A 16521-nucleotide genomic window follows, 5' to 3' on the forward strand; every position below is an offset into this window, starting at 1 on the left:
CAAAGTTTATGGTTGAACTAGTGTAAAATCAGTATCTTTGTTAGGAAATTTGATGGTCTAAGAGGTCATGTTTTGGCTATGTAAATGATTTAGAACAGCTTACAATTTGACAAGTTGAACTTATTTTATACCTTTTCTTGCTAACCTCCAGGGGAAAAAAAAAAAGTAACATTTGTTATATATAAAAGAAAATATACTAAGATGTACACCAACATCCATGGAAGCTATCCTACTTTATTTGTTACTCCTCATTGTGTCATTTTAATTGTTCTGGTGATCCATTTAATGAATAAATTTTGTTAACAAAGGAGGTAAACAACAACAAAAAATGGAAGGAACAGTAAAAATCTTATAACCTCCCACATAGTGATAAAATATTTTTTTTCTAATATCAGAAAACCAAATTTTATTAACAAATACAAAAGTTTCAGTGAAAATGCCTGCCAATTTCTATCTATATAAACATGTAAGTCATTCTTAATTCACTGGAGCTTTTCTCTAAGCCACACAGCCACTCTTTTCACCTTGCAAAATTGTGCTCACATATACAGATAGCTCAGGTTTCTAAAAAGGACCAGTTATCACATTTTAAGTAATTCACAATGTTGATTTATTTTTTTATTTGTCTGTTTTGGGAAACAGTTATTTGAACTGCATGATCCTTCCTGTCCTCATCTTTATGCAACCACCAAGGGAATTTCATGCACCTTCTCCAGAGGATACCTGAAGTATTTTTGAAGCTGAGAAGGCTGCATTTTAATAAGAAATTTTGTTACTGAATATTGCTAAAAACACCAAAGCATATGAATTTAGAACCTGTGACAGTATACATGAAAGTAAAGCTAGTAAAAATTGTAGGTTTTTTCTCAAGGAAATTTAACAACTTCGGAGAGGTCTGACCACATTTATTGAACTATTAATTCTGTTAGATTTACAAAAGTTAAATTCAGTAAGTAATCAGTATTTTAATAGGCATTCATCAACAAACAGCTCAAGCACTGTTCAAATTACTTGCAACAAAGCAGGAAGCCTGTGTTCATCATCTTGACTAAAGAACTGAAGAAGTTTACTAGTCTTCTATCACATGTACATTTGTTTGGTTGCAGTGGATATCAAGAATTTTTGGCCTCTGTTCGTTGTACACTTTTTCTAAATTATTTTCCACATAATTCTAGCATATGTGAAATCTCATATTACAATTCTCATGAGATTCTACCCACAGTGGCCATGCAAAATACATTTAGGGACGTTACATATAATTTGTCTTACAAAGAAATAAATTGTTTCTTCCAGAGTGCTGTCATGTGGTTATACTCTGGTGATGTTTAAAAATTATAGACTGAGGAGAATTTTACACAAATAATTAGCAGGTTTAATTCTCTTTTTAAAATAGATCTGTGGAATTTTCAATGTTCATGGACTATTCTAATATTTTTATACTGTTGTGAGAACACGGAAGACCTTTATAGCCTTAGATAGGTCTACTAGGGAAAGTCTGTGATGCAGACTGTGCAAGAAAACTGCTGTAGTACACAAATGCTGGTGGACCAAAAGATAGGGCCAGACTGGCCTCTAATGAAGGGGCAGGAACAAAATCCAGAAGGGATTTCAGAGATAACCATTATTGAAAGGGAAGAGGGGACAGTCTTTAAAAGTCATACTTGCTCTTAAAACCACTTACAAAATAGTATGAGTAAAAGTAATAGAATTAAAATTAACTGGTTTTCAGTTGCAACAGAGGTGGGATGAAGATCATACATATGGCCCAGGACCACTGCTTAGATGAGAGGCAATACCTTGCTATGCTAGAGTGACTCCAGTGCTTTCAGTGTCTGTGTCCATACTCTTAAAATCAGTAGAGCAAAACGATGGTGTAAAGATTTTCCCTCACATTCTAGTTTGAAAGTTGCATCTTAATAAAGATACAGCACAAATTTTCAGCTTAGTTATCAGTAAAATGTTTAAAGCAGAAGTCTTCAACCAATCCCTCATACATAACTTCCTTCACAAATTTTATAGTAATCACTCCATTAGACAATATTTTTAAAACCAAGATATACATGCATAAACTACTGACACTTTCATTTTTAAAAGTGTTTGGGACAGTCATGCTACCAGAGTGCTGGAAAAACATGACAAAGGCATAATTCTACTATCACCATGAGGACACTGATTTTGTAGGGTTTTGTCTTCCTGTTTTGAGATAAATACAAAAAGATCTTTACCAGAGTTGTGAAATGGCTCTCTATACACATTTAAGTGTCATGTTTCACCTAGCTATTTTCAGGGATTTACAGCTTTTACTAAAGTAATTACTGTTTATAATCTTAAAAGTATAAACATCTGAGAAGCAGGTATCACAAATAGAAAATCCATTATTTGGTATCAATGTATTCAAACTCTATTTTATAAGTTCAAATGAAATTTAAAAAGGAAATATCTGCACAAAGAAAATAAATTAAAGCCAGACATTCTAGAAAAAGATCACTAGTGATGATCAAAAGAAGGAATTTGACAAACTGTACACTAGCTAACATCAATGAGCCGCAGAGTAGTCCTGCACTTCTCAAAAGTCTTCCCTCCCCCCACCCCCCGCACCCTGAAGTGTTACCATGTCTGTGTAATAATAGCATGGTTTTATTCCACAGAGCTAGTCCTTTTGAGCATTCTAAGCAGGATCTGCTGACTTCAGTAAGGATTAAAAAAAAGTTTTAAGGCTTTTTATTGCAGTTAGACCTGCAAAACCAGCACAGCCGAGAAAGATGGATTCTGTTCCTTCTTGTTCATCTTCAAAATGACAATGAAAAAAAAATGCCTAGTTGTCATAGGTCATTAAATGTAAAAGTTTCCAGCCATGAACTGTACTGAAGCAGGATTCTGTGCCTGCATATAGGCTTGCAGGACAGATGCCTCATAAATTACTTGGAAGGAATACATATCTCCTCTGAATCAAACATAGAAGAAGGGGACAAACATCATGCACTGAAAACCAGCTCATACTCCCAAAGTCCCTTAAGTGTAATGACTGGCCTTTCCCAGCCAGAATCCTCATGGCTTTGAAGCAGCTGAGGCAACCCCATAATCAAGTCTCCTACACACAACTCCAGACCTGGCTTCAGAGTCCCCACACCATCTCCATACCATCCTGTGTCCATATCACCCCCAATGCTGAACACAGACTCCCCTTAGTATCGAAGAGAGAGAACTGCTGGCAGAATGCTTTTTCCAAAGGTCTGCCGACATCAGAACTGGCTTTTGCCCTTGATCTGCCACAGCCTTGCCTTCCTAGTCTTCAATAGGTAACAAAGCCTATTTTCCTCTTAAGTTAACTTTAGTGCATTTTCTATTATATTTACCTTCAAATTTTTATCCATCGTACAAATTGAGACAATGACTGATAACATGGCTATAGAGCAAGTAGTGCATGGAATGGGCACCTATTGAGACTTTTTCATCTATCAAAAATAAATATTTTTTAGACCACACATGCAACACCTGTTTTTTTTGTGTCTTTTATAACATGAACTACTTGCTTGTCATTTTAAAAACTAGCTTTAATTGATTTTGAGATTTCAAGTGTCACTACTAGGACCTATTTTTATTTTATTGCACTGGCTTCTACTTTATTGTTTCATTTTATGTTAGTCTGTTGAGATCTCTTTATATGAGATATTTTCTTCTTAGCCATATTTTACTGAAATGTCAACTAGCACTAAGGATCTTTCCATGGTTTTTTGAAACATAGAAATAGCTTGGCTCTTACATTCTTTAATAATGTTGCCAATCCTCTGATAAGTTGTTCACATCAGATATTTAGCCCCAATACCTAATGCTTGAGAATCTACATTGATTCTCTTCACGTTCCGCCTCTGCATTCCAAGATTTATGAATATTAAGTTGTGCTTGCCCCAGAGCAAAAGTATACTCACTAAGATATTTGCTGAGATCAGGAGTCTCTCTGCCCCATTTTTAAAACAAAGGCATTAATAAGGAAGCACTATAAAATGTACGACGCTGATAAAACAAGGAAAATTCAGTATTTTTAATAAAGTGAGAAAAAAATCCTCTAGTTCAAAGCACCCTACCCAAGCTACTCTAAATAATGCAAAAGAGTAACAGTTTATGACACTTCTACAGAATTGTCTGCTGAGAAACGTGAATAAACCCTGATTTCTAAAACTACAACCATTATTTTTAAAAACAGTGGTCACCCAAGGTAAAAAGGTATCATTGTCTATAATGTTAACCCTACTAATATGTGAGCAGATACTATACACAGCACCTACGGAGGTCAGTTAGAATCAGCGGCAATGGTTGCACCGTTACTCAGCGCACCTGTAATTGCTTTGTGTACCAAGCACACAAGTCATAGACCTATGCAGAGGCTGCATGTGTACATCTTTCAAGGCTGAAACATCTTTCACAAGGACTAACTGAGCTTTATAATTTTAAATGCATACATAAACATGTGTGCTTTTAAAATTCCTGAAATGTCTTTTTTTTTTTAATAATTAAATTTCTAAAATTCTATTCCAAATGCTCTCAGCTTCCTTTGTGATTTGGTCCATTTTTATGCAGGCATGAAAATAAGGAACTTATTTAAGACAAGCTGAAATTGGTGAGAAGGGAAAAAACCACAGAAGAAACATAAATGAGGTGGTTTACTGGTTTACCAACAGGTGGAATAAACGTGCTATGCAAAAACATCCCATTGAGATAAGTGCTGGAGCAAACTAATAGTAATCATTTATGTAGGCATATATTAAGATACTCAAGGCTCGGTTTCTAAACTGTGACTACATAATATTACTTCTGCCCCTCTGTTTGTAATTACATTGCTTTCAGTTTTCTGTATTAAACAGTTCCCCAGCTGCTCTTTAGATAATAATAAATTGGTTAATTTTAAGAGCAACCACATATGGTTAAGATAATTCAAGAGATATAACTGAATAATGTAAGTCATCTCTTTTTTTACACAAATCTTTATATTAAACTAAAAATAGAGCTCTACCGTGTTTATTACAGTAAATATTCTTATTGAAACCAACAGTATATGAGGTATTCCCAGCAGGTTCTGTGTAAGCCATTATTGAAATTTCTCATTGCAATTATTTTTCAGCAATTTCCTCCCACTGTTATTCTATATATTACAATGTATTGAGCACAAAATAAGATGTTGGTATCTCTCAGTATAGCTTCTATTGGATTATGAATTAAGGTGGATATAAATTGGATTGCAAATTAAGAAATACGAAAAGTCAAGGCACCCCTTGGATACAGAAAGCTCGCTCTGTGCAGCAGAGACCTCACCTCCCCACCAGCATCAGGGCTGACACCTGAGACACTTCAGGAGAACGCTCTTATTCGCCACACAGGCAGAAATAAGAAATTCCCTGGCTTCAAGAAGTGCTAGAGAAATTTATTCTTCTCTTTACTGGCAATCGCTATGTAGGACATTATCTGGGTTCCCGGGTAGCATTAATGGTTCTGTTTTCTGCATGCCTCGGGCCACAGGGCTGTGATTACTTTTAATCAGTTTCAAGACTCCCCACCCTCAGCTGCGCTTCGGTTATCTTCTGACTGGATCCGTACGTTGTAGCCTACCTACCGTAACACTTGGAAGCTTCCCTGAGGCTTTCAGGCTATGCAGAATGCAGCCAAAATGAAAGTTTAGGTCCCTTTCCTTCCCCTTCCTCTCCCTACAGGAACTTCGCTGGCTGTTCCCCGTTTCCCATCAGTAGTCCCAAGTACTACACAGCAACCAGAAATCCTGCCCATTCTTCTGTAAGGCAATGCCATAAAACAAAAAAAAAAAAAGAAAGGAAAATAAAAACAGAATAGAAAAAATAATAAAGAAAATATATAATAAAATAAAATAAAACATTTTCCTGGAAGCTTGCAATGTTGTTTCTTATTTGTATTACCCTTAAATTCCTTCTGAATACCCATGCAAATACATGTACTTTACACATATTCCTGATAAAAAAGTCTCAACATCATCAGTCTCCATGATCACAAAGAAACTTTACCAGCCTTCATCCCCCATTAAACTCAGTTTAATGGGTGCAATGAGGAGACAATCTGTGGATATGCCCATAAACCCAGTGAAACAGATTCTGCCGCTCACACTTGTTCCTTACTTGTTAGCCGCCTTCATTTCAGTGAAACTTATAACTTGAATGTAATCGACCTCTGCCAATACAACAAGCACACTCTCTGTTTCAAAAGATCTGTGACAGTCATTGCACAGGGATGCTGAAACTTAACACGGGTGCTTAAAGAGAGTGAATATTGTTGGCAACAGTAAAACAGTTTTCACTATCATATGCTAACTATCAGTAGCATAACAAACACCAAATTTTCTATGATTGTGGTAAAATCATGCCAGCGTAGGGAGTGGGGAGCAAGTGGGAAGATGTGGTGGCAGTACCCTGTGCATAAGCCATTCTTATTATTCAGAAAAAGAAAGAAAAGAAAGTTGGGGAAAATGTATTTATAAAACTCCCTGGTGAATAATATATTAATTATCAAAAAGGGCTCAGCCAAACACTCAGACAATTTATATGGCACATCAGACAAAATACACCAGCTATTCAAAAGACCGAGGCAGAAGAGATTAGGCTTGTGCAGGCTGTCTCGCTGACATGCAGCGTTCTAGACAAGCAAGTGAACATGCTACTAGACAAGCAAGTGAACATATTACACAAGGACCTACGCAAACTACAAAACGATCAAAGACTGCTTCAATATCATAATGTAAAATTGTAATGGGAAGGCAGACAGGATGATAAAAAGAAGCAGATCTCTTTGAAATGTGAGTCAAGAGAAAAAAAAGTGACAGGCTCATAACATTTTCAGATGAGGATTTAAGATTACGGTATCTTCTGAAAGAACAACATAGGAAGTGAACACATGCAGCTGTTAAAAACAACAAGATTAGCATAATTTTTACAAGCTATATAACTCCACTAAGCTGATTCCAAAAAGGAAGATATTCAGGGACAGAGGGATGGAAAGTCTAATTAAATGGAGAGCAATGCTGCTAAATAAAGTCTAGAGTGGTTTTCCACCTTCCATATACAGAAACTGCAGCCTCCTATAAAATAAAAGGACTGGGCTCCACTGATTTCCCAGCAGCAATTCCAAAAGCAAGAAGCTGCAAAAGCTCTTTTTCTTTTGGTAGTTTTGTGATGAGCAGCCATAAACTCCAGTTTAACTGAAAGGAGAGTTTTGCAACGGCAAAACCAAGAGCTGCAGTACTGCCAGCTTTTAAAAGCTGCCACTTGCACATCTGGCTGTGGAAAGCCCAATGCAAGACTAAGACTCCAGCTGCAGGAAACCATGTGTTTTCATTTAATGTTGACTACAAAACTTCTCTTTACTCATTGTTAAAATGCAGGTTGCAAGAAGAACAGTTTTATCCTTCAACTGGAAAAGTACCCAAGTCCCAGTTAACTCCTGCCAGCGAGACTCCCTGACCAGCCATGCTGTGATGAGAAGAATAAGGGCAGAAGCTCTGTACAAATAGGCAAGAGACTGTCATAAACATCCAGGAAAGAGACAGGCCAAAATACTTTACAGTGTGATAAAGGGGAAAGAAAAAAATAAAGACAAGTAAAATAAAGGGACACAGCCAAGTTACACTGGAAAAAAGCAAAGCCAACATCACTGTTAAACTATCTGTAGACACAAACATGCTTTTCATATGATGGGGAAAAGTGTACACAGCTGCCCCACAAGTCTTGTAATTTCTCTGGTTCCAAAACAGCATCAGTATTCCTGTTAAAATCACTGGTAAAATCAAAGGAGAACTGGGGCAATTCACAGGTTTTGATGGATTCTTAGTTTGACTACATCTTACGGTACCCCTATAACATAAATCTCGAGATAACAAAATGACAGGTAGCAGATTAAAAATGCTTCTAGAAGTATCAGTCAGTTTGGTCCTATCAAGTCAAGACAGTTTAATATATAAACACAACACTATAGAACATGAACAGCAAAACAAAGTTACAGGTTCAGTATTAGAATCTACTAATTTCATGGTAAGTAGCAAACACTTTGTATTAAGCAGAAAATGGAGTGAATAATCTCTTTGTCATCCAGCTTATGGAGACAGACCTGCAGACAGACATAGGAGTACAAGGTGCTTCTGCACAGTCTTTTGTGTCTGCGAAGTATGCGATTCACATACTTCAGGATGAGCATTGGTTACTTTTTCAAGAAGAAATATTAACCTTTTTATAATCTATTTGAGTAGCCCAAAGTAGCTACAATAAGAAATCAAAGCAATATAAAAAGTACATATTTACAAGCACATGTACCAAGGAAGCTGAATTGGGAGAAAAAGAGAAGAAGCAGTAGTTTTTTTCTCGGTGCCAGCTGGTAGGATGCACGCTGTAAGCCCCATGAGGAGGCAGGTTGCCTGGCCCACAGGACCCCCAGCATCCACAACTCTGATTTGAGGCAGGGAGAAAAAATCCAAAAAACTTTAAGCAAGAGGATCAAATTCAGCAATTCATATAGTACCAATAACTGAAAAATGGCGAAAAAACCCAACAATCAGATGTTTATTCAAAAATGAAACATCTTTTGTTGCAGGGAGAACAGCAATTCACTCCTGCCGTGTGTTTGCTTTGTATGAAGGGTGGTGATTTGCTGGTGCATGCTGGGAGGGGGAGGAAATAAAAGGTGTTCAAGTTTTTAAAATACATGTTTATCAACAAATGTTTGGCTTTGGTCCAATAGTCTTTTTGTTCACTCATTATGACCGTAATGCAGTCCTAAGCAAAGCAGTTCATACAGAAGAATGTTGCATTTGTATTGGGTAAAACTTTTGTATTTATGTGTTGGTTTGGCAGGTCAGGGTGGAGGGCTTTTTGGAGGCTTGTGGGATCTTCATTTTCCCTCATTTTAAGCTTAAAAAAAGACAAATGTTCATAACTCTTCATTTCTGTGGCATCCCTAGAAATGTTTTTCTGCGGTTTAGCAAATGATTCCCTTGCACAGCTCCACAAGCTTCCCCCGTCGGAGGAACAGAACAAGTTAAGGAAATGATGAGAGAAGTGCCTAGGGAAGGCAGCACCGCACTGAACATTACAAAGATCAGAAGGAGCGCAGAAGCAGAACTAGAGAAAAACTCTGTTCACAACATGCATCACAGTACAGATATTCCCAGAAAACGCAAATACTATCATTGTTATTTTTGAAATCAAGAAATCTGGGGAAAAAAAATGCAGAAGGGACTTGATAAAAGTACAAGCTAATGAGCCACTTCTATGGAAAGATTTTATTGAGACATTCGACCTTAAACAACAGATACAGAAGATTTTTAAGTCCAGTCAAAAGACTATCAGTCCCTGAATCCAAACCACCTCTGTATCTGGTGAAGAAAGATACTAAAAATGTGTCTTTTATTTCCTTCTGTGGAAGGAATTCACTGAAACAACCAACCAAAAAAAAAAGCTTTCAACTTAAGCAAACAAACAGAAATTGTTAGGAAGAGTTTGGAGCAGCACATTCTTCCCAAAATATTTATCATGACTGAGTAGTAAGCATTAGGTGAGAGAATTAAAGGATGTGTCTGAAACACTGAATGTGACAGGAAACAACCCGTAACGTTTGTACGTACACAGTGCAAATGCCTCAGTTTCATTTGCTGTCACCTCTCGTTGACTGGCAAGCTCAACTAATAAAAGAAGTGATAGAACATATTTTCTTGGTACGGTTACCAGGTCTATGACTGTAAAAGAGAACACCAGGAATAGAAACCAAGTGGCTTGTTTCTTAGAAATAGAAAAGCAATTGAGAAAAATGGCGTTAGTGCTTTTAATAACTAACTGGAGGAAAACATGGAACAAATAAGAAATCTACTTGGCAACCAACAGAAATTAGAAATCTTCAGGATTATTTAGTCCACTAAATGACTTGAAAGACCATTCAGAAAAGCTGAAACACATTCTGAACCTGATCCTACTCCACATAGATTACTGATCAATAAACTGAGATCCAGTACAGAGGCTTATTTAAATTATTTTAGTAATACTTATGACACTCCTCTGAGAAGCATACTGTGAGTTGGTGCAAAATTTGCTCGTCAGCATAACAAGGAGAAAGAAAAGATCTCAGCTAGCACCAGCATTGCTAATGAAATAAAGACAAGCCTTTGTGCTGATGCTTGGCCTATCATTGTAGTCGTACAGTATCTTGTATTGTCTTTTAAATGTCAGCCACTAGAATAAATAGTTAATATAAGAATCTTTGTTTTATCAACTTTTTCTTTCAAGTTATTTTTACTACTGTTTTTTAAGAAAGCATTTAGCTTCTGTGGTTCCAACAAAAAATCTTTAAAACAAAAATTGTGTTTTCAGGTATCCCACTACTGATCTCCCCTCCAAACTCTAGATAGTTGTAGATCATACAGTAGTAGATCAGTGATCTCCATGGTTAAAAATATTTCAATATACAGCAATTCATAAACATTATTATATATGGATTTGCATTTGCATATAAAACAAATCTAGACATCACTGTAATTTGTGATATTCTGACATTTTGTTTCAAGAAGGAAAAATAACCCCCAAACCAAGCATGAATTATGGTACAACTAAGTTGGGAATTACAAGGTCTACAGAAGGGATGATGAAGTCTATGTCTCTGTCATTTGGGAAGCACACATCAACATAAATTTTGCTCTTTCCTGGATGGCTAGACTTGCAATGTTACTACCATCCAGAGAAGTTCAACTTCTACACGCTTACGTGATATTCCCCTGATGCAGTCCCTTCCACTAATCTTCTAAGTGTTGTATGTGATTCCTTCTGTGTGCAAAAGCTACAGGGCAAACTGCGATCAATGTGTAATTTGACTTGATGCCCTTTGAGTTTCCCAGTACTCTGAAACAGGCAAAATCACTGAGAGTAGCTGATTCAATTTGTCAGGCAGCGCTGTGTGTAACATGTGTATCGGCCCTAATTCAGCTGTAGCAGAATCGGGTGTCTTGTCAGTCAGCCAGTGCACCGGGCTACTCGCGGGAGCAGGGCAGAGCAGGATGTAAGCCATAAGCACTCCAAGCAAGAATATTTAGTTAGCGAGGAACTCATGTGCATGTACAAATATTAAAATTTACAGTTACATAGCAATACATTTCATAGAGATAAATTTAGTGATTGTAGCTACTAAAGGAAAGTTCATGGGATGGGCTCTTTCCCACATACTTCACCAAAGCTCTCTGAAGGAACAAAGAAATTCTTCCTTTGGCTGTTTTTTAATGTGATTTCCAGGCTACTACCTTTCAGGTGATTTTTGTGGGTTTGGTTTTGATTTTGTTTTGGGTCTTTTTTGCTCTCAAACTGCCCAACACCAGCTACACCAGCTGTCCCAGCACTCTGAGGTACACCTCCAAGAAGAGAAAGGAAGAGGGAGATGCAGGTTCCTCCATTTAATCTTCGTTTCAATGGAGAAGATTCCCATACAAATCAGCAAAGGCAGAAGTTCCCATACCATAGCAGACTGCTACTCTGCTGTCAGACCTTTACATGAAGTATTTTAAATCAGCTTAACAATGGCAAATTATAATAGAACAAACAAGATATGTCTGTTGTTTAATATATTAATGGCAGGAAATAATAATTTACACTAATTGTATCTACATGTGAGCAATCAGTTCTGTTGTTTATGGTTTAAAAGTCCATTAAAGAAGACTACATATTAATACGATACCCTTAATTTCAGGATTTATCTGAAGGCTATGGTAATGTTCATACAGGTAGGCAGACAGTGGGCCTATGCAAATACAGATGCACATTTGTAATTGCCTTTCATAAATAACAGTTTTATAAAATATACAAATGTGGTGTTTGAGTTACATCCCAGGATCGCATCTTATCTTCTATTCGAAACATGCTAGAACACCTTTGGCCTCTATTGAAAATATAAAAGGATCTAAACTGAGAAAAAAGTGAGATATCCTACATTTATTTAAACCACACACTACACTGAAGAGTCTTTTATCAAAGATGCAGGAGTATTTACCTTTCCTGACACCCTATTTCTTGAAATATCGGGATCCTAGAGAATTACCACTAAGCCTAGACAGCATGCATGTTCCCTGATTGTTTCTTCTATTGTTTATCTGAGCTCAGAATTGGCCCCAAATAATTCAGGCACAAGGCTTCAACAAGCATATGAACCCCAGCAGCCCTGCATACAGCATTTCATACACAATTATTAATAAATCAAGCGTCTGAAACACAGACAGCACAGAAGACATTGCAAATTGTGCCCTTCCCATTTTAATTTTAACAAAAGGCTTCAAGAAAAGTCTTTACACTTTTGTGCAAATTGCCTGCCCTTTGTGCACCAGCATCCTTGCTGGGGCGCTGATAGCCTACTCAGGGCACCTACAGTCAACAGGATCTTGCCTTTCACTACCCTGATTAAGTAAGTAATGTTCACTTCTCGGGAATCCCCCACGGAGCAGCAGCGTTCCTACGTAACACCAGTAATGACTGGATTCTGAGAAAATTTGAAAACCTTCCGCAACACACACATTTCTGTTTTTCAACCTATATTCAAAGCAATACTTTGGCATTGTTATGTGATTTTTGACAGGGTTACAGTAAATTCATCATGCTAAACTGAAATGTTTCTGGCAGATGTCTACTCCGCAACAATCAAGCTCTGTGTACAGTAAAATGTGACAACCACAGTGCTACTTCTACTTGCAAAAATTACACATACAATACTTTATTAATGCTAACTGGGAGCACAATTATGCAGTATATTATTTATTTTTTCATTAGAAAATTTTTATTGCAAAAAGTTGCTGCAGTACATTATATGCAATTAAAATTGAAAAAAAAATTAGTCTTGAGTCAAAAGTTACTACTGGTAAAAAGAAAATAAACAGGTGTATGTGCTAAAAAAAACACAGTTTCTTTTTCAACCCTTCAGACCTTTTTTTTCTTAGTCACTATCAAATAATTTTCTCTGTCATTTCTAATTTTCTTCCTGAAGGCTACTCTGGAACAATGGATTTAGAAAGCTATTTGGTGGGAAAAAAACCCCGAATCATTAAAGGGGAATACCGTAACTTTTCCAAGAGCCAACTTTGCAAAACAGGAGACAAAGAAGTAAAATTTATTTTGAAAGCAATTTAAACTATTCGTATTTACGGAACACAAGCTTAGATCACACAAAACAGTTTGGTTCATGAGTAGTGGAATTAATTTTCATCTGTTTGATTTCAGTCTCCCAGCTTGATTCTCTCGCATTTAATAAAATGTGAACTTCAGCTGTAGGTATTTCTACATTTAAACATTTTTGGTAAGTCTCCCTTCTGTGGATTCTCTGACAGCTTATAAAAGCTGAGCAAATTCTGCAAGTGCCCCCTCAGCGAGGTAGGAATAGGCCCCCTCTACTTTGCTAGTTTTTGGGGGTTTTTAATTGCTCTAATTTTTCACACAGTTTAAATGGGACTAATAGGCTTAAAAGTTATTCGTACGGAATAAGAAAATGGACAAAAACACATGCAAGCATACACATCACAGTGGATTATTAAGCCCTTTTGTCTCTGGAAACTAGGCTAAGAAAAGGGAAAAATTCATTTTTGTCATTGGAGAAAACCCCATAATTCTCACAATACGGTCTCAGAAACTACTCACGATTTCCATAGGGGTCAATTTTAATTTTATCATTCGACTCCCTCAAGACCATCACAGAACAGAGGAAGTAGCCTGAGGGAAATAAATAAATAAAGAAAAAAAAACTTAATGGTATAGTTTGTGAGTTATATTTCTCCTGGAGCAGTAGAATGCAAAACTACTGCCGAATCAATGTAACACAGCATTGTGTTAACCTCCAAGTAAGGAGCAGGGAAGTGAAATACGCAGTAAAGTCTCTACACGTGCTTGACTTGTCCACCTGCTCCACAATTTCCTGCAATGCAACATGTGGAAGGATAGCGTACCAAAAAAAGCCAGTACCCACTTCTTTGCCCTGGCCCAGAGGAACTGGACCTTCCAGCTTTGTGTATTTTATCTTTCAACATTTCAGAGTAGATTTGTAATGGTTATGATGAGCCTATTGACAGCTCACAACACACAAATCCCAGTGGCCCTTTGTTGAATACACCGGAATGCATTTTGACTTGTAAATTTTCCATAGAATTCTGTGTCATAGATAAATTTTCATGCTTTATTTTGGTGTGAGTGGACTATTTATCTTAACACTGCTGCTCATCTTCCTTTCACAGCCCATTTTATTAACTTTTTTATATTAAGTAAATTCACTTTTTATCTGTGATGTTTGTTTTACAGGTAATTCATCTAATTTAAAGTATTTTCTCAGGGACTTCAATTTAGCTTTGCCCTTGAAATTAACATTTAATTTGTTTTACATTTTTGCAATAGAAATTAATCTTTATTTGAATTATTAGTCCAGAATTATAACCTACAGTCACTATATTTGAATGTTGGCATGGGAAACATCTGTGACCACCATGTTATCCCAGACATCTACTGTGAGAGAAGATGTACATCTTTGTGTTATGGAGACTCTGCACTCGCAAAAACAAGTACCATTTCAATAAATTAGACACATATACTGGTACTTCTTATGCTCCCACCAGTAAGGGTAAGGAAAGAAAGTGAAAAAAAAAGACAAAACAAACCTACACCAAATAAAACCCCAACCCACAGAGACGTTGTAGAACCTGTTACAGGAAGATAGTCAAGGAGTAATCCACCTTGTAGACCCAGGGGACCTGTCCCTGCTTTATCTGATGCACGTTATCTTACTTGCAGAGCACAGGTCAGAAAACATCACTTCCTCATTAGATAATTTCTCTGAGTACAGGTGATAAACAGTCCAGAACGCTGCTACTTTTCTTACACACTTAGAATATACAGAGATATTATGCCAATGAAAGTTTTACGGAAAAACATTTCCCTCTATTCTTTTTAATGTTTGCCAAAAGTAAGAATTCTATGAGCCCTATTCAAATGATTAAAAGAATCTATTAGTGCTGCTAGATAACAAATTCATGAGGTATTACTGCACCACCTCATCTTACCTCTGCAATACAAAAGAAAATAATATTCCTTCCAGTTCAACATTTATTGATTTTATATATACGTATTTTCTCTATATAAGCTATAAATATATATGTATGTTTGCATATACACACACCACCTTTTAAAGGTAAGCATATCTTTCAGAAAAACATTCATTTGAGAGCTAAACCAATCAGGAGGTGAGGAATCAAATGCTGCATTTGGTATTTTGTCCTGCTCATTACTATCTTCACAGTTCAATTCATGTAAGAAATTAGATTTTAGCTCTTTCTGCATCTCTGTAGTAGAATAAAAAAAAGCTTCAGAACACCAAAATATGTGCCTGTGAAGATACCAGTGTGATGAAGACACATCTCAGTCTTCTGCTGGATAAACTGAGCAGAATAAGCTCTGCAATTCTCTCCTTTTAAAGTTATTTTATGACTCTGAGTAATTTCTGTGGCTCTGAGTAATTTCTGTTTTGGACTATTTCTGTTTTTCAAAACACAAAGGTCAGAAACCAGTGTTCTGAAACTGGTTTCCTAAGTACACACTCATCCCTGCTTCCACTCACTGCATTGCCCATTTAAAAATCAAAAGGTTACCATGAAAGGCCACAGCATTTCAGCTGAAAACTATTGTTCAGTACCTTCATCATGATCCTGAAGTCTTCTCAAAGTGTTCAAAATGAATCCTTTTTCTATGAAGCAAACTCTAAATATTTGCTTTCATTTTCATAGTGTGGAAAAATATTTTCACAGGAGGTCCATCCTACCAGGTCCAGATTGCTCTAAATAAGCACCTTGTAACAAGGTACGTATTTAATTTACAGTTCCATCAACTATTGATTCATCTACAAATTCTGCTAGAAATGCTTCCAGAACATTGATGAGAATGTTGAATAGTGGCAGGCACAGTACCAATTTCTGCAGAACCTCTCTGAAATCACCCTTTTAACAATTATTTCATTTGACAACTACTGTTTGAGACCTATCAATTGCTCTGTTTCAGTCTATATCCCCTGCACATATTAAAGTATAATCTTTCAAATTAGGATGTCATGTAAGTCCTAAGTCAAATGTGTTAAGAACTCAAGTATATTATGGCTATACAATTATTTTTATCAGCCAAACTTTTACTCTCATTAGTGACTAATAACCGAGAAGTATTTCCCATAAAACTATACTGACATACATTAGTATTTTTTTCCATAATTTAATTTGTATTATTTCCAAATCAAGCTTACAATTATTTTCCCTGAGAACAGAATGAGCTTTCCCCAAATTCTAATTACCATTTTTGAACACGAACCTTTTGAAAAGCAGTGTTTATGTTAAAATCCACTCTTGCCTAAGATCTTAAAACCATCTTGTAAGGCTACCACAAAGCTGCAGATAAGTTTAATAAGCAAAATACTACTCTGCAGTAGCAGGAGGGATTTCTTTTTGCGTGGATAAATATGTATCAG

The sequence above is a fragment of the Chlamydotis macqueenii genome, chromosome 1 (genome assembly GCF_036417535.1).
Source record: "Chlamydotis macqueenii isolate bChlMac1 chromosome 1, bChlMac1.mat, whole genome shotgun sequence".
Lineage (NCBI taxonomy): Eukaryota > Metazoa > Chordata > Aves > Otidiformes > Otididae > Chlamydotis > Chlamydotis macqueenii.